Source organism: Boleophthalmus pectinirostris, unplaced genomic scaffold, assembly GCF_026225935.1.
Source record: "Boleophthalmus pectinirostris isolate CB_2022bp ecotype Guang Dong unplaced genomic scaffold, ASM2622593v1 HiC_scaffold_20, whole genome shotgun sequence".
Classification (NCBI taxonomy): domain Eukaryota; kingdom Metazoa; phylum Chordata; class Actinopteri; order Gobiiformes; family Gobiidae; genus Boleophthalmus; species Boleophthalmus pectinirostris.
This window is the reverse complement of record NW_026571153.1, coordinates 14,545,716-14,573,444: the sequence shown is the minus strand read 5'-3', so window position 1 is coordinate 14,573,444 and position 27,729 is coordinate 14,545,716. Positions and strand designations below refer to the sequence as shown.

The 27,729-nt window shown below is 37.5% G+C and overlaps 1 protein-coding gene and 1 pseudogene across 1 annotated transcript in view; one reads left to right on the top strand and one right to left on the bottom strand.

Moving 5' to 3' along the window:
• Positions 1–17,951, bottom strand: part of LOC110159301 (protein tyrosine phosphatase receptor type D) — a 289,285-nt gene extending 271,334 nt beyond the window's left edge. The window contains exon 1 of the mRNA XM_055156330.1: positions 17,901–17,951. The gene's annotated coding sequence lies outside the window, so the exon portion shown is untranslated. The remainder of the gene's footprint in view (positions 1–17,900) is intronic.
• Positions 9,241–9,358, top strand: LOC129409961 (5S ribosomal RNA; annotated as a pseudogene).
• Positions 17,952–27,729: the final 9,778 nt, after the last annotated feature.

The following is a 27,729-nucleotide window of genomic DNA, read 5'->3' as shown; positions in this document are numbered from 1 at the left end:
AATCAATATTGACTTGACTGTTTTGTTTTTTTTTCTCTTTCTTTCTTCACTTTTTCCTCAGCCTCCAAAGCCTGAGCTGGATGTGTAAAATGGGCTGAGGAAGGATGGAGAACATATCCCTGATAGTTTAACCTTTATCTAGCTAACATGGTCACTTATCTGAACAATTATAGATTTTGCCAGTCAAGCGCTGAAATAGTGCTGCGTGTTAAAAGGGGTGTGGGGCTAATTGTGCGCATTTGAGTTCAGATTCATGCATGTGTTCATCTGCTAATTCCCATTATGGCCTGGTTGGAGACTCAGAAACTATGAAAAGACATGTAAGAATGGACTGGCTAATCCATAATCATGTAAGTCACAATATTATAAGAGATAAAAAAATAATAATAATACCGTATTTTTTGGACTATAAGGTGCACGTGAAATCCTTTAATTTTCTCAAAAATCGACATTATTGCCTTATGTATTAATTCTGGTTGTGCTTACTGACCTCGAACCGATTTTATGTGGTACACGGCGCTCAAAAATCTGTCAAAATGTTTTAGTACGACTCTGGTAAGCTACAAAGACGCACCGCTTGATAGATTGTCAGAGCATTACGGCTACTGTAGTCAGGAGCCTTGCAGAATAATAATCTCTGAAAAGTTTCATATGAACCATCTCCAACGCGAAATATGCACAGAACAGGCGAACAGACTCATCATCAGCACATACTCTATAACAGAACACTCATATTCGACTGAGTCATGTCCTTTAGTCTGAGAGAAGCTGACCACATCAGTGCACAAGGAGCAGGCTGTTTTGTTTTGTTTTTTTCAGTTCTTATAGTTTAGGAAAGCTGCATTAAACACATTATTACTCAATGTAAATTTGAGTCCTCCTCGAAGGAAATAAAAAAACTAACTTAAAATATCCACCCACATTCACATTCATAAAACACATTCACCAACAGTGAGGCAATGGCGGGCGATTTACGTCACAATCTGCCAATGGATCGTGGATGTCTGGGATCAGTCTCAAGTATCGTCCGTTTGTTTCACTTAATGCGCCTTATAATCCAGTGTACCTTATGTATGAAAATAGACCAGAGAATTCAAAATTATTGATACTGCGCCTTATAATCTGGTGCGCCTTATAGTCTGAAACATACTGTATTAATCATGGAAACTTAAGGGTGCATTGTGTAGCTTTTCTGGTGGAGGTCCATCAACTGCTTTTCTCCGTGTAAATGTTATTGCTGTGGGGTATGAAACATGAAACATGAAAATATTTAGATCACCATGCTACCTGTTATTGTTTTGAAAATGCTATATCACCAAAAACTATGTATTCACATGTTTTATAAGTTTCACTTTCATTAACCTTGTGAGTCTGTGTATCATTTGTTTTTCAAAATAACACCAAGATTAAGAAAATGAATAAACAATGGCCGTTATCCGTTTTTTCCATAATTCATTTAAACACAAAATGGAAAACTGAAATTAATCATTATCCGTTTTTTCATTTTGGTTTTGGAGATAAATAATGAAGAAAATAGTTGTTTTTTTCATTTCCTTTTTTTGTTTTTATCATGAAAAACAAATGAATGAATGATACACGGATTCTTGTGGGCTGAGCATTGGGCAGAATCTTACAGCTAACTATAAAGAGGGTTTGAACAGGACCCAGGAGAGATCCCTAAATTACCGAAACATGCAGGGTGACATTTAAAACCTCTTCAGGCATGTTTTTGATAAGGAAACAACATTCAAAAAGCTCAAAAAATAATTTTACACAATGCCCCATCTTTCATTGTTGTTTTCCCGTGGTGTAAGTAATTGTGAATAATTATACAATTGTGATATTTCCTCTTGTAATATTTGTTACACTAAAATGTGTTACTTTGAGAGGGGACAATAACCTATTTGGATGATGGACTGACAAAGGAAAAGACAGTTTGATGAATATTTAGCTTAAAAAACAAACCAAAAAACAAAATTCACAACATTTGAAGAAGAGTATTTATATTGTGTTGCTTCCTGCTCCAGATAGGTTCCCCCAGTACCACAGAAAGATGTATAAAATGCAGGAAGATTGATTATAAAACACATAAAGGACCGTTTTAATGTCTTGACCAAAAGAATGTGGCTTCTAACCTTGCCCCAATTCTCAAATGCACTTTCTCAAAACATTTCTGTACTGTAACATAGAAAAACCTCAAGCTCTAAGAAGCAATAGTCTGTCATCTACCACAGTAAAATTAAAATAGATAACATCACATTAATAATTTATTGTAAAGAATCACAAAGACACACACGCCCTATGTACTACTGCCATTTGATGCGGCTTTAATATTTCAAGGTAAGGGCGCACAGACTTAGCAGGCATTTCCATCTCGACTTGATAAATCTCACAATCTCCCCTTTCCTTGCCACACTGAAGTAATTTATTTTCTATCTCTCCGAGCTATATTTTCCAGTTAATATTTCATTTTTTTTCATGCGTTCTGACAAAAGATGCCACAAGGGAAGATAAGAATTCAGAAACCTTTGCTCTCTCGCTCACGATTTACCTTGAGAAAAAAATTTAAAGCTATATGGCTTCCGGTACAAGTGTTGTTGTGTGGTGTACAGCTATCCATGTTTTTAAGTATAATACACTAGACAAAGTTTTGGACTCACCGTCATTTGTGTGTGTGTGTTTTTTTTTGTATTTGTTTACTACTTTACTAAATTTTTTATACAAATTAAAGCCATCAAATATATGAAGTAAGATGTAAGGCAGCGATTTTCGAATTGGGTGAATGTGAGTCTCCCCTTGGAGTATCTCCCCCTGGTTTAGTCCTGGTTTAGTTCTGATTTACTCCTGGTTTAGACCTCGTTTTAGTCCTGACTTTAGTCCTGGTTTAGACCTGGTTTAGTCCTGATTTAGACCTGGTTTATTCCTAGTTTAGTCCTGGTTTTAGTCCTGATTTTAGTTTTGGTTTAGTCCTGGTTTAATACCGGTTTAGTCCTGGTTTAGTCCTGTTTTTAGTCCTGGTTTGGTCCTGGTTTACACCTGGTTTTAGTCCTGATTTTAGTCCTGGTTTAGTCCTGGTTTTAGTTCTGGTTTAGACCTGGTTTAGTCCTGATTTTAGACCTGGTTTAGTCCTGGTTTTAGTTCTGGTTCAGTCCTGGTTTTAGTCGTGATTTTAGTCCTGGTTTAGTCTTGGTTTAGACCTGGTTTTAGTCCTGATTTAGTCTTGGTTTAGACCTGGTTTTAGTCCTGATTTAGTCTTGGTTTAGTCCTGGTTTTAGCCCTGATTTTAGACCTGGTTTAGTCCTGGTTTTAGTTCTGGTTTAGTCCTTGTTTTAGTTGTGATTTTAGTCCTGGTCCACTTGGCTCGTACTCGGAGGAAGTAGGAGAGGAGGTGTGGTCCACGCAAAAATGTTCCAAACTATGAGTAGGTTGTCATGGCGACATAATTTTACAGCTAATACACACACAATTACCGATATCAATACTGCTGCAGATGTGTACAGATGTGAAACATTATCTTTTTCTTCACATGTGTGGCTGGGAGGTGCCTTACCTATTGAAAATCGCTGATGTATGGAATTATATAATCATTCCATATATCTTGCTTCATATATTTGATGTCTTCTGTTTGTCTAAAATGTAGAAACTAGGAAGAAAATAAATCACTGAATGAGGCTGGTGCCGTTTAAAGGTGTATTGTCTAATTTTTCTGGTGGAGGGTCCATCAAATGCTTTTCTCCATGGAGACGTAATTGCTTTATCTGGATTTTTTCACAATATAGTATTAAACCTTTCTATGTTCATTGAGACTAGCCCAGGTCAAGTTACAGGTCAGATCTGTGGAGAGGTCAGAATGTCTCTTTTTTAAGGTACGTTTGAGCTACAAAACCACCTGTACAAATTGAATAAATGTAAGGTAAAGCTGTTTAATGTCATACTGTGGAACATTACAGGTAAAGAAAGGACATATTAATACTTAATAGAATACATAATATTCAGTTAATAAACTTTTTCATGGCTTCTAACACTCTAACTTTTAATTATGAGCATACAAACAAAACTAAACACAAAACTACCCATTATCAGATTACATAGCTCATCCTTCACCTCTCCATAGTCACATTGCAATACCAGTTTCATATTTTCACCTGTTCTCTTCCTTAGATCCACTCGCCGACTTCATTTTCTATTTCTGGACTTCTCCAAAACACCGAACGCCGATAGTGTCCCTCAGACCTGCCGTCCTGGCCGCCAGCTAAACGTTTATCATTATCTGACGCGCTCCCTTTCAACTCCGGATTATGAGACGCAAATTCAAAAATATTAACGGCTTTGTGATAGGAAAGAGAAGGGAGAAAAAAGTCTACCGATTGGAGCGATTTACAATGCCGGCTTGTATTCTTGAAATTACATGTTCCTTGAGTGATGGGTAGCACTATCCTTGGGGGCTATTCAACTCAGTCCTTAATTTGAATTTGATAAGATTTCTCTCGGAGACATTGTTCAGCTGATGTAAATTTGGAAGGCGCACTGCTGGCTTAACTTTGATGAGGTGTTTGATGAGGTGTTAATATCTTATATCAAAAGCAGATAAAGCCGGTATTAGCTCCAGTGGTCTTGCTTCGAGTAGGAACTTATTACACTGAAAAGACGAGTGGAGAGATGGGGGATTGCGACAGTCTTTTGTTACTTGTCCTTAAGCTTTCTGAAGGGGTCAACTTAATTTTGCGACTTAAATGCTCGGGGTTTCTATAATTCCGACAAGCTGACATTGTTTGAAAGATCAAATTCAGCTACGTGATTTTTATGGTCCAAAACATCAGGCGGATTACACTGCCCCCTGCCTAGAGGGTCTTTGATAATTGCGTGTTATTTCGGCGTTGTATGGCCTTACCCGCAGATTTAGGGCTTTCTAAAGGTCTTCGGTTCAGCTAAATGTTAGTAAGATTAATCGCTCGCACTCCTTTCAAGAAATATTTCAGTGCTGGGGTTGTTTGTTAAGAAGGAGTAGTAGAAATATTCAGATTGATATATGTATCGATGTTTACTGCAAAATATATTACAGCTGAACAAAGGGTAGTGTCAAAGTCAAGTTTATGGCATTTGGAGAGTTGTTTTCTTTTTGGATTTTAAACCAACTGATGTTTACAGTATTGCATTAAACTTGTCTCCATTGGAGTTTGGTACCACCAGAGCAAGATACAGATTAAATCAAATCCTGTTTTTTGGAGGTATTTTTGATCACTAAGACACTTGTAATTGAATAAATAAAAGAATCTAAGGGTACAATCAGACTGCAGGATAGAAGTGACCTAAATCAGATTTTTTCGCCACTATGCGACTTGTATCTGATCTTTTAATGACAGTCTGAATGACACAGATTCGATTTTTTTCCAAATGTGACCTAGGCCACTTGGATATGTAGTCCTTAAACCGATATATATCTGATCTTTTGACATGCGACTTCAGTCTGAATGGCCAGGTCACATTCATCCCACCTAAACGTCATAAAAAAACAATAACAAGAACCTGTTGCGTGCCAATACAACCCAACACAAATGCTTTTGCTCACTGAAATAGACCATTGAAGATCAGGGTGGTAGAAGTAGGCGCTCACAAATGTACACAAACGTTCTTCTCGTCATATGAAAATTGTGTATGAAGCAGCTAATCACATCACAATCCCACCACTCTTGGCCGTGACCCACACGTTCCTTTCTATGGACGTTGCTGCCACTGCCCTACAAAATGCCATGGTCAAAAACCTCGTCCTTCTCCTTCTCAATCTCCTCCTTAAAACAAATAAGATGTTGCTCCAGTACGACAGCAACTTTAAAATCGCCAGGTGCTCAATGCTCGCGTCCATGTCCACACTGAAGTTCACATACAAGTCGCATTTTATTGGAAATGTGAACGACCTTGCAAAAAAGTCGGGTTTCGCAAAAAGATCCTAATTGAACATGAAGCCGTGCAGTCTGAACGTAGCCTAATACTGTGGAACTTTCCAGCAAAACAAAACAAAACACAAAAATACCCATTATCAGGTGCCATGTTGCTATAGCTCTTCACCTGTCCATATTCATGTAGTAATGCTACCGTATTGTGCATTTTCACCCGTGTTCTTCTTTGTAAGAACGTTCCTGTCTAATAAAAACAGGCCAGTGACAATGCCATAGTGTGGAACATTCCAGGCAAAGCAATATCATCTCTATGGACCAGACCACCAGACCTCCCACTAGACCTAAATAAACGTTTATGCAGCTGACAGATTGAATTTCTCCTTTGCTGTGGACTCTACATTGACGACTGGGAGCTTTTACACACTCCCAGCAGAAAAGTTCCACTATTCAGCTTTAAGATTTGGATCCAACTCCATTAAATATCTTTTTATTTGACAGTTAGCCAAAAAAAAGTTAGAAATCATTGAGCTTATTAAAACAGAAACTTGACTTTAATTGCTTGGTGTGAGGACTTTTACTTTATTGAGCCAGTTTGTAAAATACTCATTATTTATCACCTACATTGACCAGTAAAGCTGTGCAAACTGCTTTTGTCAACTTCCTCCAGAAAAGCCCACGTAAGCACTGTACTCTGCGATCAATGCCCGGGACTGAGAGGAATGGCCGTTTGACTAACTGACTGAAGGACAGCGTCAATACTCTCTCACCCTAAACACGGAGGAAAACACCTTGAGTTCCAGCGTCGTGTCCCATTGATTTCTATTCAGCTCCACGCAGACTCGGCAGCATTTAGACATTTCATTCCCTTTCAAACCGAGTCATTACACAGCCGAGCATTTAATTAAGCAATCACAGCGCTGCAATCGGAGTGAGCCAGTGACTACAGCAGGGCCAAACTGGCAAAGGCGGCATGTGGGGCAAAGTTGGCATAAGTGAGTGTTTTGTGAAAGAGTTGGAGTGTGATAGTTCATGTTCATGGGTTATTGAGAAATTTGAAATGCTTGAAGAATCAATAATTCGCACTCAATGTAGTACAATTTTGAAACATGTAAAAGATTAAATTTGTTGGTTGGTAAATTCCACAGATTTATTAAAGCCCCACTGTGAAACTTTTACACAAGAAATACTTTTTTTTGGTTCATTTTGGGTGCTTTTATGGCACTGAAAAACTTCTCTCGCTGTCGTACCGGAGCCAGAACATGTACAGCTTATTTGTTTATTAAGAAGGAGATTGAGAAGGAGAAGGACAAGGTTTTGGCCATAGAAAGGAAGGTTTGGGTGTATAGTGCTTCGCTGCTTCACTGACACGGAGTTCATACACAATTTTCATAGGACGAGAAGAACGTTTGTGTACATTTGTGACGTGTAGGTGGGATGAATGCGACCTGACCGTTCAGACTGAAGTCATATGTCAACAGATCAGATATGTATCAGTTTTAGGAGCACATATCCAAGTGGTCTGGATCATATTTTAAAAAATCGGATCTGTGTCGTTCAGATCAAATACAGGTCGCATAAGTGTGAAAAAATCTAATTTGGGTCACTTCAGGCTGCAGTCTGAACATACAGGATCGCCTCTTGCTTATCTCCACAGATATTCCACAGTATTTCCATGGAATCAATCAGTTGACCCAAGTTACACAGCGATAATCTCTTTTTTAATTTAGTAGTTTAATGTTTTGAATGTTTTTATATCATGCAGATTTTATTGGAAAACACCTTAAGTGTTGTAAAGGGCTCTATAAATAAAGTTTGATTGAATGATTGATTGATAAGCAATATCCGATTTTACTTATTGTAGGGTTTCCACTCTTTCACTGGCAAAACTTCAAAACTTTTCCGTGACTTGTGATCTAAAGTGAATTTTCCATGACTTACAGCACCCTATATTTGTAGAATTTCGCATACTTTCCACTCTTCCACCTTATGATTTGGTATTTTAGTTTTTTTTAACATTCAAAATACTGTCAGTGCATTTATTGTCATCTCTTTTAAACAAAAAGTGCATACGCTCCAAAATAATCATAATAGTCTAATGATAACTTAACAGAACGCTGTAGTTGTGTGAAAGAGATACAAAAATCCCATGAGATTTCCAAAACTTTCATTGAATTTACAAAATTCCATGACGTTTCCAGGCCTAGAAAGTAAGATTTTCAATTTCCATGATTTTTCCAGAATTTCCCCGTTATTTTACTTACTTATTATGAAAAGAAAACCAGATTATACAGCAGTATTAAAAAAACTAAACATTACCAAGATCCTATAGTTAAAAACACAATGTTGATTATCATTCTAAATCGATAATATAATCGTATGAGCACCTTTGCACTTCTAAACAGCTTTCACAAACTACTTAACATTCTTCTTCTGCACAACCACAAAAATTCCCAAAGAGTTCCAACCACCAAAGCACATTTCGGAGTCACGCTTGACCAACCCACACACTCACAATTAAACATGTTACAAGAATCTTTGAGATGGAAGAAGCCAGGTATTCACGGCTGACCTATTTCCCCCCACAAAGACTGTCTGATTTTGCAGGGAGCACGGGTCGCAGATGGGACTTTTAACTCCCCATTATGTCCAAACAGCTCTCCCCATCTGCGGTGACATTGAAATTCATATGAGGTCATTCGAGGCCGCTTGTTCTGGACTATTAATGAACTTTGGATAGCGTCAGATACAGTGCTTAGATATGCCTTAATCTCCCAGTCTAGATTGCCTTGTCGCATCAAATCAGCGTTGCTTATCTAAAAACAATTACGTTGAAAAAAAAAAAAAAAAACAGCTTTACTTCTTATTTGAAAATTGCCGAAAAACTTCAAAGCGACATCCAAATTAGATAGCAAAAACAGTGTTGCGTATTAAGTGTGGACAAATTGCGCAAATGGACTCTCAGTATGTTTACAAAGTGCGATAAATGGTGCTCTGATTTCCTCTCTGCTTTACAAAGGACACTGTAAATAAAATAATAAAGCGTTTGATCTTGTAGGCTGGTGTTTGTGTGCGATGTGCAGGTGTACAGGTGTCCAGGTGGTCGCGCACCTGCAGCAGCACCTGTGTCACTGTGGGGCAGTGTCTGTCGCCATTTGGTCACAATCAGGGCTACACACACAGAATAATCACTGCAAATAACTAACCTATTAATAGATTGGAGATTATTATTACTCTGTGGGGGACAATGTGCTGGGTTTGTGCAAATCTAATGGGTTACTGCTGTAATTAAAAGTAAAAATGTGATTATTTATTATTTAGAATTTTGAGTAGTTAACCATTTATTTATTTTTGCCATATCAACTTGTCAAAGCCTGATCCCGTCAGATCTCAGAAGCTAAACGAGGCTGGGCCTGGTTAGTACTTGGATGGGAGACCTCTGGGAAAATCAGGTGCCACGGGGAGGCCCAGTCACAAAAACTGTGGTTGTGTCCTTAGCCAAGACACTTCACCCTCATTGCCTAGTATGAAAGTGGTGTGTGCCTGAGTGACTGTGGTGGTCGGAGGGACTGATGGCGCCAATTGGCATGGCCGCCATGCTTCAGTCAGTCTGCTCCAGGGCAGCTGTGGCTACAATTATAGCTTATCACCACCGGGTCTGGAGTGAATGAATAATGCTCTGTAACGTGTCTTTGTGACAAATGTCTGTGAAAAGCGCTATATAAAAAATACTTACTTACTTATGTGTGCTGTGATGCTGTTTAAATCCAGGCTCAAAACATTTCTGTTTAACTGTGCATATAACTGAAAGGTTTTCATTCCGCACTCTTCTCTCCAATTTATGTCTCTCTTTTTTAATTTTAATCTTCATGATTATTTATGTTTTGATTTGTTTTTATTATGATTTTAATGTATTTCTTATTCTGTAAAGCACTTTGAATTACTTTGTGTACGAATTGTGCTATACAAATAAACTTGCCTTGCCTTATTTTTTGTTCTTTGTTGTTATGTTGTAATGTGTAATCTACGGCAGCCGTCCCCAAACCCAGGCCGGGGACTGGTACCAGTTCATGGGTCATTTGGTACCGGGCCGCACAGAGAGACTAATTAACTTACATTATTTCAGTTTTATTTATTATCCATCTGAGCAATGTTTAATTTTGAAAAATTATTCTCTTCTTTACATCCGTCTGTGGCTCACTCTTGAGGCAGGTCTCAGTCACGTGATACATTAACGCTAATATTAAACCCACAAGCTGCAAAATGAGTAAAAAACAGATGTCTTTGGGAACGTTTATTATTACATTTACAAAATACCACCAAGTTTTTCTTTTGATCGTATCATTTTATTTTGTCATATTTATCCGCCACACCTTAAAGGCCGGTCAATGAAAATATTGTCTGACATTAAACCAGTCCGTGGTCGAAGAAAGCTGGGCTCCGCTGAACTATGGTATCCAAGTAATTTCCTTTTGTGGATCAATGAAATGTGGATTACATTTTTAATATATGTATTTTTTTTTTATTTACAAAATGTTTTGCACTACTTTCTGATGTGCTATAATGTTGTTTCCTCGTCAAAAGATGCCTGGAGTTCTTCTCTCAACCTGAAAACACTTCCACCTTGTCATGTGATAATACAGGCAATGCTCCACTGTGTTTTTAAACTCCACACCTTCACTAGAATAATTTGGATAATTTCAGCCCTGGAATTGCAAATCTCTACAGAACTAAAGGAAAAAGGAGGTTGTCAACTTGAAAACTACCACTTTTGGCACTTTGGAGATTTAGACAGATTAATAATAAAAGGTTACTCAAACATGTGTGAATGAAAGAAAACACTCCAGGTCTGTTTTTGAGGAGTAACAACATTATATCTTAAAGCTCACTGGAGTCCATTCTGTGTAATATAGGGCCTTTAACATTTGCCTCCACGAAAGCAGCATTTGTATATAGTGTTTAGATCATAAAATATTTACTTACACTTTGCATTTTTTTACAGTTTCTTGATGTGTATATTTTCACTATTACTTCTCTGACATAATCTAGAGGAGACTGAAGTATTTAAATTGATTAATACTGGTTTGTAAATGCAAACTTAAGCGTATTTAAAATCCATAAACCTCTATACAAACTTCCTGAAGATGGAGCTTAGGGCCGAACTAATGCAACCGCAACACAACTGTACGATGGTTTAATAAAGCCGTAATATCAAACAGGATGATAATGTACGCCCTCAGAACACTGCCGGCTTATATCTAGAAAGTCCATTTTCTCTGAGGGTGAACTTTGACCTTCTAAAGTACGACTACAGATGTTAATCAAAGTCAGAGCTTAATCCCGGCTCTGATGATAAGATGGCGTGTTTAACGGGCTTGTATTTTTAGCGGGGGGCTCGATCAGGTGAAATGAAGAGGAACTGATTGCTGCTGGTGATTGTGCTGATTACATTTTAAATTTAAAACTTTCTCTCCCTCGTACAGGTCCTGAACAGACAATGACAAAGTGAGGCGGGTAAATGCCAAAACAAGGTGTCTGCGGGCTTTGACAGGCAAAATTAAGTTATTCTGAGTAAGCCTTAAAAAGTAGATTTATTCGATGAAAAATTTGAAGACGTGTTCTGTAGAAATTCCAGTAATATTTGTGTTTGTAAAGTTTATTGAGGTGTGGCAACATGGCTGAATGTCTGTCACTTCAGCCTCACAGTTATGATGTCCAGGTTTGGCATTTCTGTGTGAATTTTGCATTTTTTGTCTGTGTCTTGACAGGTTTCACTCCGGATCGCCCAGTCCTTAATATGAACTGTTTAAAGTAGACACAGGGAGCATGTCGTCACCCACAGTGTTAGAAGTAAGTCAAATGAAACACACGATAGGGGAAAATTTGGACAGAAGCTACATATTTGGAATAGAAATTCATTAACAGACAAAATGGAAAAATAAAAACAGCAGGATCACGTAGAGCGAGTTAATATGAACATTTTAAGATTAAACGATGAGGCTCACTGCAGCAGTTACAGAGTGAGGGGTGACAATTTCTCAATGTAAAGTCAAATGGAGCCAGAAGAGCCCCCATGAACGCTTGCTGTTTGGAACATGGAAGCTAGTGGGTTAGGTATGTCCATATAAATATATACAGTCTCAGGTCTTAAACATGCACACTGTAAACCCAAATGTTCAGTTTAATTAAATAGATTAAGTTGTGTTTACTCAAAGTTTTAGAAGTAGTCATACAAACTTAATTCTGTCAAGTTGCTGTAACTTCTTTCTGTTCTTCTTTTTCAGTACTTTGAACCAATATTTTTTTTGATTAAAGGGTTATCAAAAGGTAGAAGTAGCAAGCCATCCAAACTTTTAAGGTCTGGAAGATTGTGACTTTTAAGTTCATCAACTTAAAATAATTTAGGTAATCGATTTACATTTTTTTATTTTTTTATTTTTTTTTTGAGTTCTGGTAACTTATTCAGATTTACACAGAGGCAAATCGTCCTAATGTGACCAAGTTCATTTAAACAGTTTGCAAGGGTCCAAAGTTATTCTTTACTTTCCTAACATATTCCTGGCATCTATGTATCCGCCTTGGTGAGTTTATAAGAGCTTTTCACAGCTTTCAGAGACCATCACTGTAGTGCTATAAACAACTTGCATGCTGACAGCACTCTTCCTGATTCTCAGAGGATAAAATGCTTTATATTTAGATATAGGCAGCATACAGCGGATTCATTCCTCATTTCTTATATATATCTATATATACAATATATATGTACTGGCACAAACCAGGGGTCTCCAACCTGTCGCTCGGGAGCCACCAGTAGCTCTCCACCCCCTTACAAGCAGCTCGTCGAGAATTCTGAGTTATATATTGTGCTGAATAACTCAAATTAGATTGATTAAATGCCTATTTCCTTTGTAAATATATCATTTTTATGCCTTATTTTGTGCACTGATAACTGTATAATGGGTTATGTTCTAACTGTACCTCATCTTCGGCTTACCATGTCCAATCTTATATTTACAACATTTCTGGCGGCCGCTAAAATTAAAAATTAATAGGCATCTCAGGCATTTTCGTTTTACAAAAAGTAGCTCACTGAAGGAAAATGGTTGGAGACCCCTGGCACAAACCAACTACATAGAAAAACAAACATCAGGAATAGATGCTATAAATAAAAAATATCACCTGTTTTCTGTTTAGCTTTAAAATGTAGTCGTAAAGATGGCTATTAAGTGTATGATATTTTTCAACAATTCTAAAATGTGTTGTACATTATTTATAACAAATATAATACACCAACATGTTACAATAATGATTTAAATGTCATAGTGAAAAATATTATTTGTACAGTGCATTAGCAAAGGTAAACTCTGAATACGTGAAACTTGTATTTTTTTCCATTCCCCTGCGTTTTCTAACTTTGTGTACCTAATACTTCCTCCCTCACCCAAACCCATTCCGTTGTCTGTACACTATACAACATAACTGCCTATTGTTCCCACCAGATGCCAGAGCAGGACAAAGTAAAAAAAACAAAAAACAAAACAAAACATTATGTCTGCAATATAGCCATTTTCCCATTACTGTGTTTATGTATCACCACGGCAACATTAATCATCAACATGCCTTCAAAGTTTAATAAAACAATTGCGTACGGTAGGAGGGAGAGTTCACTATGCCTGACCTCCTCTTACACCCACTGTGGGCTGAATTCGCAATGACTCCATAGCTGTGGCAATTTCCCCCTCCTAGTCAAAACATTATGGATGCTTGTGGTACAGCTGTCAGATCAATGGCGTTCGAAAATGTAAGATGAAAAGACATTTGCATGAAATATACGGCACGGGATAGACAGAGTATTAGCATAGAAGGAAGGAAGAGAGAGAGAGAGAGGGAAACGTGGAGGGGGGGCTAGTGGGTGGCTGTCCTCTCCGGGAGATGACAGATGATGGCGTATGGGAGCATATGTACAAGCTGGTGCCAAATGGAAATCTTTAAGAAATGTCAAAGGATCTGCGCTCGTGTTGGATTTGAAAGGAAACGCCGCTGTTGCTATAGTGAATCCAGCCTAGCCCCTAACCCCTCATTTACGGCGCTATTTAGCAGACTATATAGTGCCTCATTCACAGACAGATTTGGGCTCAGTTTGCTATTTTCATGTGACGCGACTTTGACGTCTGGGTGAAAGAACGTCCGCTAAACTCTATAATAATAAATAATGATCAAATTGGACTGGCACAAAAGTATTTATGAACTAGTTATAACTCTGGTTGTAACAATAACCAAAATATCGTGATATTGTATTGTCAAAAGTGTCACATTAATATCGAGAGCTGTCACAATATATATCGAATTACAAGTTTCTTTGTTCAAATGTATTATTTTATAGGAGTAACAGCTAAAAAAACATAGGGAACTACATATCCCATGATTCATTTCAGTGCAGACAACATGAAGAAATATGTTTTTTACTTGAGTTCTTGGGATTATGACAGTAATGATTCGCACCTCAAGTCTTGTCAATGTATTTTAAATGCAAAAAAGTATCCTGTCTACAATTATATTAACCACTCCAAAATATTGCAATAAATATCGTACAGTGAAATGTATATTGTGATAATATCGTACCATGAGATTTGGATATTGATACATTCTTAGTTCTAGCCACGCAAGTTTTTGTCAAGATGGAGCTCATTTAAACAGACTGGATTATTTGCTTTTTGTCTAAAATGTGGAAATGATCAATCTTTGAGTAAGGTCAGCAGGTAACGCAGCAACTTGACACCATAATTGTTTATTTAAAAGTGGTTTATTCATAATCAACATCAACAGTGCGGTAAACAAACGCTGCTATCTGCTGTCAGTCAGTAGTTTTGTGTCAGTTAATCCCATTATTCCCAAAGGCGAACCTCTGGTGGGTCGCCTTGTCACAGTCTGCATGTAGATCTCCAACATACAGTTCTGACACATGTAGAAATGTTAAGACATGTTTTGTATAATTTCTAATCTTTTTGTAATTGTTTTATTGACTATTTTGTTCCAATATTGCTGGTTCAATTGAATGTTGAAAAGAAAAAGAAATGGGCTACATTTAATGTCCAAATAGGCTACTCATCAATACCTTTTATTGCTGCTTCAGTGACAGTTTTTCATTGTTTAAAACTTGTACTTGTTTAAAACTAATACTAATTGTTCAGAGAGACACGATCACTCAGTCAACAATAAAATATCGTCACTAATATTCAATAATGCTCAAATCCACCTTTATTTTGTGATTTACGAATAATGTCTATTGACTTGGGTCTCGAAGGTTTGTGATTTTTAAAATATGGGTCCCCAGAAAAAAAGTTTGGGAAACACTGAGCTAAACTGTTGCCACGCTGCTGTTTTTCCGACTCTCGCAATGCACTGTGGTCTACATTAACCAGTCTAGTGATCAGGGCTGGACACTACTTTTAAAGGTGCATTGTAGGAAATTTTGAGTGCACTTGTTTTACACTCACTGAACATTTGGAAATGACTAAAAGTGGCAGTGCCCTATAGTGTGGACATTTGGACACAGCCTAAGGCTACATTTACACTGAAACGAATCACTGTATCACCGTATCGGAAATGATTTGCATCCAGACACGTCTTCCCTATCCACACAGCTTTGAGCATGGCTAATCTGCATAAACTGAGCGCCCAAAACAGCTTGCTATTGTGCACTTATGCGGTTCAGCTTCTGTCAGACTAAAGGAGACGGCTCTGTGGATTACATGTGTTCTTTCTGTGACAGAGGGGTGTTCTGTTGATGGTGAGTCTGTTCTGTGTTTCTATTGCGTAAGAGATGATTCATGTGAAACTTTTCAAAGATTATACGTCTGCAGGTCATACGCATAGAACGTATACACTATATGAATGGACATATAGTGTTTTAGCCTCTTAGTGTTTTGAAGGTGAATTACTTTGCGGCGCATAGACCTACATCAGCATATCAGGTGTCCACACAGTGTCGGATCAGATCCGTACTCAGATGAATTCGTGGGAGCTGATGGCACCAGATCGTTCCGTCTCTGAAGTCGTTTTCAATCGGATTAATGTGGACAAACACTGCATCCACAATGAAAACGACTCAAATACATACTAGTGTTTACGGGGCCTAAGTTGGTCTATTTTGAATGTGAAAGAAAGTTCACATTATGCTTTGCAACATTCTCCATGGATACAAATGTGTTTATACAATAGATCATTTTATCTAAAGCAATAACATTTTCATGGCAACAAGCAGGGCCAGGTCTCGCTTTGTCGAGATGCAAACCACATCACAGTAACAATGAATGTTTTTCAAGGATTTTTAGTGCTTTAAATGTATTTAATTTTTTTTTTTTTTTGGAGTATTGAAATGCTGAAGGACACTATTTGTGGATAGTGATGAGATGAATACAGATTTACATATTTGTAGCCCAAGCACTTGGAGAGGTCAGACCCTAGATAAGGCATTGTCTCTGATCATGCAAATACAAAGATACAGCACCAGATCTCAAACTGTGACTTTTAATTAATGCTTTAGTTAATGCAAGAATACTATTATTGGCAGAAGAGGTCCTATCCTGCAGTGGAAAAATTGTACCACACTAAAATGAAAAATGTGTACAGAACATCATTGCTTACAGACTGCAGTAATTAATTGTATAGAATCGTATTCAATGTTCAATCAATCCCAAAGTTGCCAAAATCTGCAAAAACTGTAAGCCAAGGCAGCATCTTCTCTTTCAAAACAGCCCCATCTCCACAGTAGAGTCTTTTCTTTTGTGCCTCGCTCTGGGGAAGGCCTGAAGTATAATGTGATCCCAGAACAAACATGTTTCTCTGTGTGGACTTAATAACTGTAGACTCCCGTTGGGGCACACAAAAGACTGACTCAAGCTGAATATGGAAGACTATAGGCTTTTGAGTGAAGTTGGAAGGCACTACTCAATGATAATATTGTATAGCAGCAGTAGTAGTAGCAACAGCAGCAGCAGGATTCGTAGTAGTAGTGTATATGTGTATGTCTATCCTATGAAGAGCCATACGCAGAAGGATTTCAAGTCAGATCATGTTGTTGTTGATGTTGTTTTGCTGTTAAAAGTACACAGTATTCACAAAATTCAGAGGTCTGCTAATCGCAATTTACTGCACAATATTATACATAACTGCATAATTGGCAATACCTGATAATACAACTGTACAATCTTGGAGCATTGTGATCATTTCTTAGTTAACACTACGTAACTTCATGGTGGAAGAGTCGCCACTTGTTTATGCATGGAGATTGTATAGGTTCGCTTTGAATGTTCCACAATATGAAATGAAACTCCACGGAAACAAGCAACGATACCACAAGGTCAAGCTACTGAGGAGGACTGAACCTGCAGACAATAAGTATGCATGGCCTTTTGTTAAGCTTGACATCATATTGTGGAACATTTGAGGCAAAACATGGGGACAAGAAGGTGACCGACCCATCGTTAGAAAAGTTATGATGCACTTTTAATTGTGTATTGTCTGTGTATTGTTAAGGTTAGGGATGCACCGATCCATGTACCGATTCTTATACTTTGGTGTCTGACGATGCCCGATACCAACCAATAGCACTGCAGAGACTAAAAACAGCATTTAATTCCTTTAAACTAAAATAAAATAAGACAGAACTGATCCAAATGCAAATGTGTAGCTGTTACTTATCTCACCAGTAAGGACAGAACAGCTTTGTGTAAATCAAAGTCCAAACATGATGACACTTTCTGGATCAACTATGACCAATCAATCAATATCCAACCAGAATATCCAACCAGAATATCCAACCAGAATATCCAACCAGAATATTGTCTAAACCGATATTTGGAAACCGATATCTGATCCAGCAAATGTTTCAGTATTAGTGTCGATATCCTTCACCAGTTGAATCAGTGCATCTTTAGTTACAGTGTCCCTGCCTGACACTGTCCTTTATGACAAAGCATTTTAAAAGTCCTTGTGGAGGCGTACCTTGAGGTGGAAGGTGTGAAAGTCATGGAGCATCCTCTCTCCTGAGACCTGTGACACAGAGAGGGGAGGAGAGAGGGGAATGTCAGTCTTCATTAGAAACACACTGCAATTACAAAGCAGCTCCAATGACAGTGATTGATCAATGAGGAACTCCTCTAATGAAGACAAGGATCCAGGGGCTCTTTGGGCCAAATTGGTAAAAAACTTGTTGGGAATAGTGTCCCGGATTGGCCTGAGCGCTAAGAGGATCAACCTGTCTGCAGGGAAAAGTTATCTGCAGTTCAAGGTTGGCACAAAGAAGAAGATATAGAATGTAACACACTAAAACCACACTTTGAAGCGTTGAAACTTGCCATATAACAGGGATAATGATTGCTGTGGACTCTCAAAATGCATACATATTTTTAAATACTCTTTGCATGCAATGGACTTGTTTTTCTAAACTTTATTGTGACTCAGTATGGAGCACAACAGTGACCACCTACCCCATGTGAGTAAAATTCCCATAAGACTTTCTGGAAAATAAATAAATAAACACTAGTTTGAAAGCAGGCTCAGTGAAATCTGTTTCTGAAAGTTTATACATTGCTAAGTTATTCTTGTTTTTCCCCCAAAGCTTGCTTTTTGGGCTTAAAACTACCATGGATATTAGTTAGTACATATCTTACTAGCCTCCATTGAACCTTCAAAGTCTTGATTTTAGAATTTTTCAAAGAGTCTTTGGGAAAATTTGATGGAAAATTGACTTTTGGAACCTGTTAGGAATGCTGAGCTCCACTGACTACTGATCATGCAACCAACTGAGTTTCATTTATTTAACACAAAACATCAAATCAACAAATACAATTATTACAATGTAATAAAAATACAGGCACTCTAGACAATTTTGCAAACAAAATCATGATCAATCCCTGAGAGCTAAGAATTCTTATGGAAAATACTAATAGATCATAACCCACTATCTGAAACACATTTAAAACACTGTGTATTTCTTTAAAGTCAGATATCCGCCAAAAACAACATATTAACAGGTTTCACTTTTGTTTTTGATCTGAGTCCCCCTTCCCTTTGCTCTCTGCGCTAAATCACAACTCAATCAGCGTGCATCCCTCACTACTACTGCACATCTCATCAGGTTTGTTAAGTTGTTGTGTACAGTTTTATCATCCTTTTTTATATTTATGGAGAATTGCTGTGTGGGAGCATGGCTATGGGCTTGAACAGAATCTGTCAGGAGGATTCAAACAAGGAATGGGCGAGATCGCTAAATTGCTGAAACACGCATCGATGACATCTTAACCTTTTTCTGGGATTTTTTGATGAGAGAACACCCTCTAAAATTTGTACATACTGCATCCTCTTTCTAGAAGCTATAGGTCACACATTGGGAAAAGGCTCACAAAGAAATCAATACTTTTTGGAAGTACTGACTTTCGGGGTCATAACATTTTGGCACCTATTGTTATTTCAGTCTGAAATCTGAAAATAATGTATTTATATTGCAGTTATCATCTATGAGCTTTCACTTTTTACAGAATTGTAAGAAAAATACTAATTGACCATAACCCATTATCTGCAACATTGTGTAAAGTGGGAGGAAGCTGTTATTTCTTTAAATTCTGATGAGTAATATGATGAAAATTGTGCACTTGATATTCATTTAAAACCTGCTCCTTGGTAGTATCAGTGCTAAGCCAGTTTCAAAACATTGCAACATCCATGTTTTGCTGACTAAAATGCATTAAATTCTGTATGGAACTGTGTATCAGAAAATATGGATAAATTGAACAGGCTGTCACGCTTTCCCCCGTTGATCTAAACATGCCGAGTGAGCTGGTATCTTAAAGACAATCTATAGATAACTGCAACTGACATTTCCTGCTTATATGAACGATTCGGAAGCAAAATATTAACCCAAAGAGCTTTTTATTCCCCAAACATGTTGCACTAGTTTCCTTTGGCACTTTTTACTTTGTTAGGCCAAACAGCGGTGATCTCAAGGGCCCCTTCAACATGACTGCCTGAGCTGGACTGTGGAGAGCCGCCTCATTGTTAATACAGCACCAATGAGGAAATCAGGCCCTGGAGGCAATAGCTTCATATGCCACTGTGTTGAAATTCACTTTCTGATTTCACCCTGTAATGGTGGTGTGAAAAATGTGCTGTGCCTCGTGGGCTGATCTGACAGAAGGGCGGACATGTTTGCTTTCAGTTCTTTTCATGCCGAGTACACAGGTGAGGGCCACAGCCAAAAACACAAAACCCTACGAGCGACGCATCCGACTGCTGTTGTAAAGCTGTGGTCTGTCAACTTCAGGTTTACATAGCACGTTGAATGAATTTTAAATGTTATGATTTTGTAGGTTTGAGATGGCTAATTGAATGATTGTGATGAAACTACTGAAATACTCTACGAAAAGGATCATTAAACTGGAGGTATTTTACTTTTACTGCGACCGCATAACATATTTAGATCATCATGTTAACTTTTATTGTTTTGAAAAGACTGTATTTGCTGAAAACAAAACAGTTTCACTTTAATTTTTAACACAGAGTCTCCCCTCCCCTTGCTCTCTGTGTTACGGCACTCCCCCTTCAGAGCAGTGTGAAAAAAACGTATAGTTTTGGATCGTGCTTTTGTATATTTATGGAGAATATTAAGGAGGATTCAAGAGAGATTGCTAAATTACTGAAACTGCACAGACAGTACCTCTTCAGGCAAACAAAAAAACAACAATTTTCCATAATACGCCTCTCTAATTTGTATAATCTTCAAGAACCTATGTGACTCATTTCTGTTTTTTTGTTGGCATCTATTGCTATTCCAGGAAAACATTTCTACAGAAACAACAAGTGAAGCACTGAGAGAAATGTCATTTTTTCCCCAAATGACAGAAGACCAATGAGCACCATCGTTTCACATATGTCACTGAAAAAAAAAAAAAAAAAAAGAATCTGACAAAAATATTGCACTTATCACCCCAATTCCAATCTAACCAAAATGAAAAATGGTATATTCCTGCTATTCTTTCCTTTTGCTTCTATTTGCACAAACTGTGTAATAACATTTTGCTGGAACAATAAAATCTTTCTAGCTGTAAACTTGAATCCCTGGATTGTGTTGCTCTTGGTTCCCATAGAAACAGAAGCGATCACCCACAAGAGGTAAGGCTGGAACACCTCTAAGTGTCTTTATGCTGCATAGGTTAGAATAGATTGTACTGGGCATAATTGGCGGTAATTGGTACTTAACTGGTGTGTTATGCAGAAAGACCAATGGCATAATAAATGGTATAATAGCGCTGCCATATTTCAGTATTGAGCTGAGGAGAAGCCTGGGGGATTTACATGTTCAAAATAGCTACGTTTTGTTTCAGTGACTTGAGGGGGCTTTGGGTTCTCAGACTGGGGTAGGGTACATGTGAAATGCAAGAGCCTCTTAAGGGATATTTCTTTAAAATAAAATATGTCATTCTATTTCTGTCGTCTGAACAGTGAATCATCAGCTTCCTATAATTATGCAGTTATTCACTTGCTGTTTTAGCGAATAACTTGAATTTATTTGACAAACTCAATGAACTTTTAAAGTTTTAGACTCCTTGTACGCAAATGAAACATATATCTCCATGGAGACAAGCAAATGGCCATCCAAAAGAAAATATCTAAACACTGACAAATTTCAGATTAATTTATTTGAAATTTGTCAATATGCTGTATACATCAGATACAGTTTGTTCCTTACACAAACTGTACTCACGATAGTGTCACTATAGAAAAAAAATTCAAACTCGATTTTGATACTAAGGCATAGACTTGATAGTCAGTAGCCTACTGATTCTGATACCACAGTGATACTAAAAAAAACAAAAAAAATCAATTTAATGTAATTTTCATGATTAAATAATAGAACTTTCTTTTATATTACTATGCAGTCTTAAATCTTTGTAATCCCTCAGTCCTGCAGGTAGGTTCCATAGGGATCCTTGACCATATGTGGTTCAGATCATTCTAAAGCCTTGAGAGTGTGAGAACAGCTGTGAGAGTGTGAGGAGCAGCCTCATGAGCTAAGGCTACAGTAGATGTAGAGAGAAGTAGTTTACCATCACACTGTATTCTACATCACATGTACAGTACTTAATATCTACTCAAAGGTTGATGGTTTGTTGCCAAAGTGTGTTTGCAGAAGTAAAGTTTTGGACTGCGAGCTTAAAACTCAGGAAAAGATGGGCAAAGAAAATTCCTTAGATTTCAGTGCTACTCTTCACTTCAGTGAACTCCAAAACCTAGTTACTGCACATAAGGGGCTCGGGTACCTGTATGATTATACAGTACAAGAAAATTAGCAACTAAAAGAGGTTGCCAATTCCAAAGAAGTCGTGGAAAAGGCGAACGAAAATGACTGAGAGTTGCAGAAACTCACTGATACTCTTCAGGAGAAGCAGAAGCAACTACAAGAAGTTATTGCACATAAGGGGCTCCATGCCTGTACAATTCTAAAGTACTGGAAGATGTGCATCTAAAACAAGAGCTTGCCAACTCCAAAAAAGTCACTATCGAAACACCAAAAAAGACAAATGAATGACTTGGAGTTGAAAGAGATCACAGCTCCTCTCCTGAAGAAAGATAAAGAGCTGGAAAACCAAGTCAGTGTGTACAAGGAGATAATCGATCTCTATAACAATACAGAGAGAGACAATGTCCAGCTCAAACAAGAGCTAGCCCACACCAGTAAAGTCCATGACAATTACACGTGTGCTTTGACCTTTATTTAGTACTTATTCATGTTTTATTGGTTAATTTATTTTTAGTAATTTTTTTCACATTGTTTAATTCACATTCAAGCCTCATAGCATACTGTGGTGGCTTGTTTTTTTATGCAGAAATGGGTAAAGTGAATGTACAAAAATTAATAGAATACATGTTAAAAGAAAGTAAAAGATTAAAATGCCAATGTGAATGTTCTTTTTTCCCCCCTCTAAACTGTGATTTATTGCCTGTTGGAATCAATATAATGCTTACTTTTCTGTATATAGAGAGAGGTACAGCTGAACAATATATCTTCAACATATTGACATTGCAAATATTCATTCTAGTTTACTCTATGTGAGGCTGCATGATATCTTGGTGGTCTTATATAATATGTGCTCCCAAGCAACACTGATTTTATAAATTCAGGCCCTGCTCCAATTGAGTTTGAGACCCTGTTCTAAAGCTTTCAATAAAGGTTCATTTCTGTCCTGTGAATGTGACGTTTTTAGTGCCTACACCTGCCCAAATGAGCATCTAGATTCGATTCCAGTTTTAGTACCGATAAGTATCTGACTTTCGATACTTTTGACAACCCTCGCTCGACGTGGCGTAAAATTGTACAATGGAAAAGCCTTTCAAATGTGCATATTGTCCTTCTCTCGCTGATGCTGCATATCGAAGCACTTTGCCTGTACCATTTGCTTATGTAACCGTCTCTTTCCCATACGCCGAGTACAGACGCAGGTTATATAAGTGAAAGTGAAGTCTTAATTTGTTACTTGACATCTGCTCCGAGCACTGAGCGTGACACTCCGGCGCTTTTTCAGATGTGACAGAAGATGCAATTAAAATTTTAATACACTAGAATAATCCCAAGTCCTGTGGCACTGACACCTTAGTCAAACGTGATTTCATTGATCGTGTTTCTGATGAGCCAAGCTTCTCTCAGCGTTGCCTGTCTATCCATCTCAATATAACTTTAGGTCAGATATTAGCTGGTGATGGTTTAGTGGAGAGAAAAAGAAGGATAAAATGCATAAAGAAGATGATTTTATTTTATTTTTCCTGGTACTTGGTGTTTTAAAAGTCCCTTATGGTGCGAAATTGGCTCCTTTGAGTTGTGTTTGGTTTCATTCACACATGTTTGAGTAATCCTGCATTATTTATTGGAGTGTCTACATATCTAAAGCTCAAAATGCTCTGTTTGGCCTTGTAATGTCACAAGTTAACAGCTAATTTTAACCTCAATTGAAGTTCTTTACTCTACAGTACACAGACCTTATCCACTAGACGATGACCTTCAGCTGTTACTTTCTAAAAATTATATATATATTACTTTTATCCTTTGTTCAGGTGGGATTACCACTGAAAGTCAACAATATCTTCTAGTGCACTCAGAAGCGAATTGGTTTCAACAAGGTTAAAACAATATCTGTAGCTTCAAAATTTGGCAATTACAAGACAGAAATTTGAAGTGATTGATGGAGTCTAAATCCACAGTGGAGCACTTCCTGTATTAACATTTGCTGACAACACAAGACAGAACATAGGGTTTTCAGTTTGGGAGAAGAACGCAGCCTAAATATGCAGGGTTTGTGTGTTAAATGTGTGAATGAAACAAAACACAACTCCAGGTTTGTTTTTTGAGGAAACAAGAATCAGAGACGTGTGCAATATAATTCCTTTATTGCTTAAAAATGACGTTTCTATGGCACAGAGTCGAAATAACAGTAAGTAATCGTACAGGGCTGTGGACCGAGATAGGGAGAACTCAGGCCTTAAAAATATAGTAGGACAATGCCGGATTAAACATGCAGGATTCAATCAAAACACAAGTAAATTCAACATAATACATCTCCTCGAAATAATGGATTAGTGATGGAAACATCCAATAGTTCTGCTCTTGAACGAGAGAGGTGATGTTGAGAGTTAAAAGGTTCTGGTGGTTTTAAGAAAAGGCAAAACCTTCTTGTTTTTTGCAGTGTGATTGGGTGAATGTGGTGGATTTATTTGACAAGATTCTGCTGCTGAGGCAATGAAAAAAGCAAAAGTAGATTGGTTAGATGGGGCAGTGATGGAGGATAGTGCAGTTGTACTGTGGACAAGGTGATGAGGAGAGGAGGCTGCTGGTTCTCTTGTTTAAATGGGAAGTATGGAGTTTAAGATGGGCTCAATTCGCTCCACTTCTAACATGAAAACAACCACTTCATGACATCACAAGTTGGAACAGAGCGTTTTGAGCTTTTGAGATGTAGATAGTCTAATAATAGAGTTACTCAGAAATGTATAAATGAAACTAAACAACATTCTGACATGGCTTTAACCTCACAAGAATCAATTTTGTGTAATACAGAACCTTTAAAGTGAAAATTACACTTCTAAAACAACACATATTACTGGTTTGCTTTGTCAGATGACGTTATAAGATGAGACTTGTGGTTTGCCATTCTGCGACCTAAAAATCTTGGCTTTCCGTGGCAAAAAGAATGCAAAATCAGAATCCTAATTTCGAGCCCCAAAGAACCACACAAATGTTGCCCAGCCAGTCCCGTCTACATTCTGTTCAAATCCAGAAGGTTAATGGTTTTTTCTATGGCGGAATGTCTGTGGAAATGTCTAGCTTATTTTCCACCAGCTTTGTAAATCTGCCCCATCACGAAATCATGATCCAACAAAGTCCACAAAGGACATATTCTGTCCATGAAGAATTTATCCACAACTATCAAGGTAAGAAAGACGAAAAACTTAGACGAACAATGACGACGCATTTGTGACCTACTCCTGAGCAAAACTAATGTTATGGTCATGAATAAAACATATGTAACTTGTGAACTCAGACTGATTCTAGTGGCCGGGAGAGAGAGGCTGTGGTTCTTCTGTCATCTTGTTTTTATTTGGTAAGATTTTGTATTATTTGGAGATCATAGATGAGCCTAAATGTTTCAAATGTAATGCACATGCAAACATACAGTATCAAATATACAAACTCTAGATTGTGCAGAGTCTAGTCTCAGGTCTGATCTGATTCTGGTCTGGTTCCTGTTTTGTCCAGTTCATTAAGTTTACTGAGTTACACATTCCAAGACCACACTGCGGTAAAAGTAAAGATTTTCAACAATGATGGTGCATGGTTAGAAAAGTTAATAAAATTTAAGTTTTGGACATTTGATTTTTCACACTAAGTTCAGCCCAAATACTACACATTGAAATGAACACAATCTGATCCTACATACATCTTGGATCTTATTCTTTGCTCTTAGTTCATTTCATAATGTTTTATAGAAGTATCAGGTCGGGACTTGGTATCAGCAGACATTCAAAATCTAATGACTCGGGGCAAAAAAATGCAATCGGGACATCCCTAGATATTTGTGCAGTTCGAATGCTACATATGTCTCACATTTAAACTGCACAAATATCTCTGTCTATGCTCATATCGAAATCATGAAATCGATTTTTAATTTTAATTCTAGAGTCTGAGTTAACAAGTACATATGTTTTATTCATGACCATAAAGTTTTGCTCAGGAGTAGTTCACTAATGCGTCGTTGTTGTTTTCGTCTTTCTTACCTTGATAGTTGTGGATAAATTCTTCATCGACCTTGTTGGATGAAAATTTGGTGATGGGGCAGATTTATGAAGCTGGTGGGAAATACGCGAGACATTTCCACAGACATTTTGCCATAGAAAAGCATTAACCAGGAGTTACGTTTACCCTACATCACAGTGCTTCTAGCGGTTGTGAAAAAGGTCTACAGAGGGTGAAAATCATCCTAACTTGAGAAGATCCAACCAAAGCTGCTAATTTGTAGCACGTGTCTCTCAAATGTAGAAGACATATCTCTGCTCCAAAATTCACATTTAAGTCAGAACAAAACATAAAACTTCTTTTACCTGAGATAAGTAATAGTTTGGTGCTTCAGGTGTTGATTCTGCAAAGATCTGCGCTGTTTCTCAGTTTTTATTATTATTATTTTTCTTTTTTATCTATGAACCACCGTGTTTGTTCTTGATGCAAATGGACCATGCATCTCTCTGACTGCTTAAACCACCTGTCAGTCACGCCCTCTGAAATTGTGGAGATGGGATGCAGCTCCAGATCCACTCATCTTTGTAAAGTTTTGTCAAAGCGTGTGGTTCTGGCTGGACGGGTAAACACAAACGCGTCATGAGGCTAAAGGAATAACAATAAAGCTTTTAGTTTCAGTACGAGATGGTTCAGTGATTGTGAAGGTGACATGGTTCTTAAGAACTTTTAGAAGACTCTTATGCTGGAGCAGAGACACGCTACTCAAATCCACTCTCACTGATTTTGGTGGCGATGAGTTGGAATCTATCCAGACAGAACCAAGACTGGAAAAACAGCTGTCAGTTCTCATTCTATTTAGTTCCAACCTAATAATGCGCATGGGCTATTATGTGACAGTGACCTTTTTGTTCTTTTGAATTAAATTTCTCTTTCCTTCTCGCTCTCTGTTCATGACTTCAAGTGAGTGGAGTGAATTTAAAGTGTATATGACAGGTTTTCAAGTTTTTCTTATTGTTAGTTTGATGGGACAGTAGCCTACCTGTTTATCAGAGTTTTACATCAGTTCAGTGACAGCTCGTGAAGAAAAGTTGAAAATAAAAGTACAAAAATACAGGAAGTAACTTGAGTTCTAAAACTGAATAACTTTATCTAGCTACCTTCAACACAGAAAATTACATCCAAAATGCCATTTTATGCAAAAGGAAAACCTGTTTTTGACAGAAACACTGAGCATTCAACAAAAATAGAGTGAATAAAATATAATAAAATATAAATAAAATAAACTGTATTTGTATTAGTCTAATTTAGACAAGTTTAGAACCTTATTTACAGCATGGTTGCCAGATATTACTCATGAAATTACCTATAGCCAAGTAGACAGTAAAAGTCACTGAAATTAAAGAGCCCATACAGAGCAAAAAGTGGAGTGTTAAAATTGAGTCTCACAGAATCAATTTTAACATTTTCTCAGGGTTTATATGAGTCCAAGTCTGTTCTAGAGTTAATTTAACATTTATGGAAATGTTCATTAAGTAACATTGGACTAAAGTT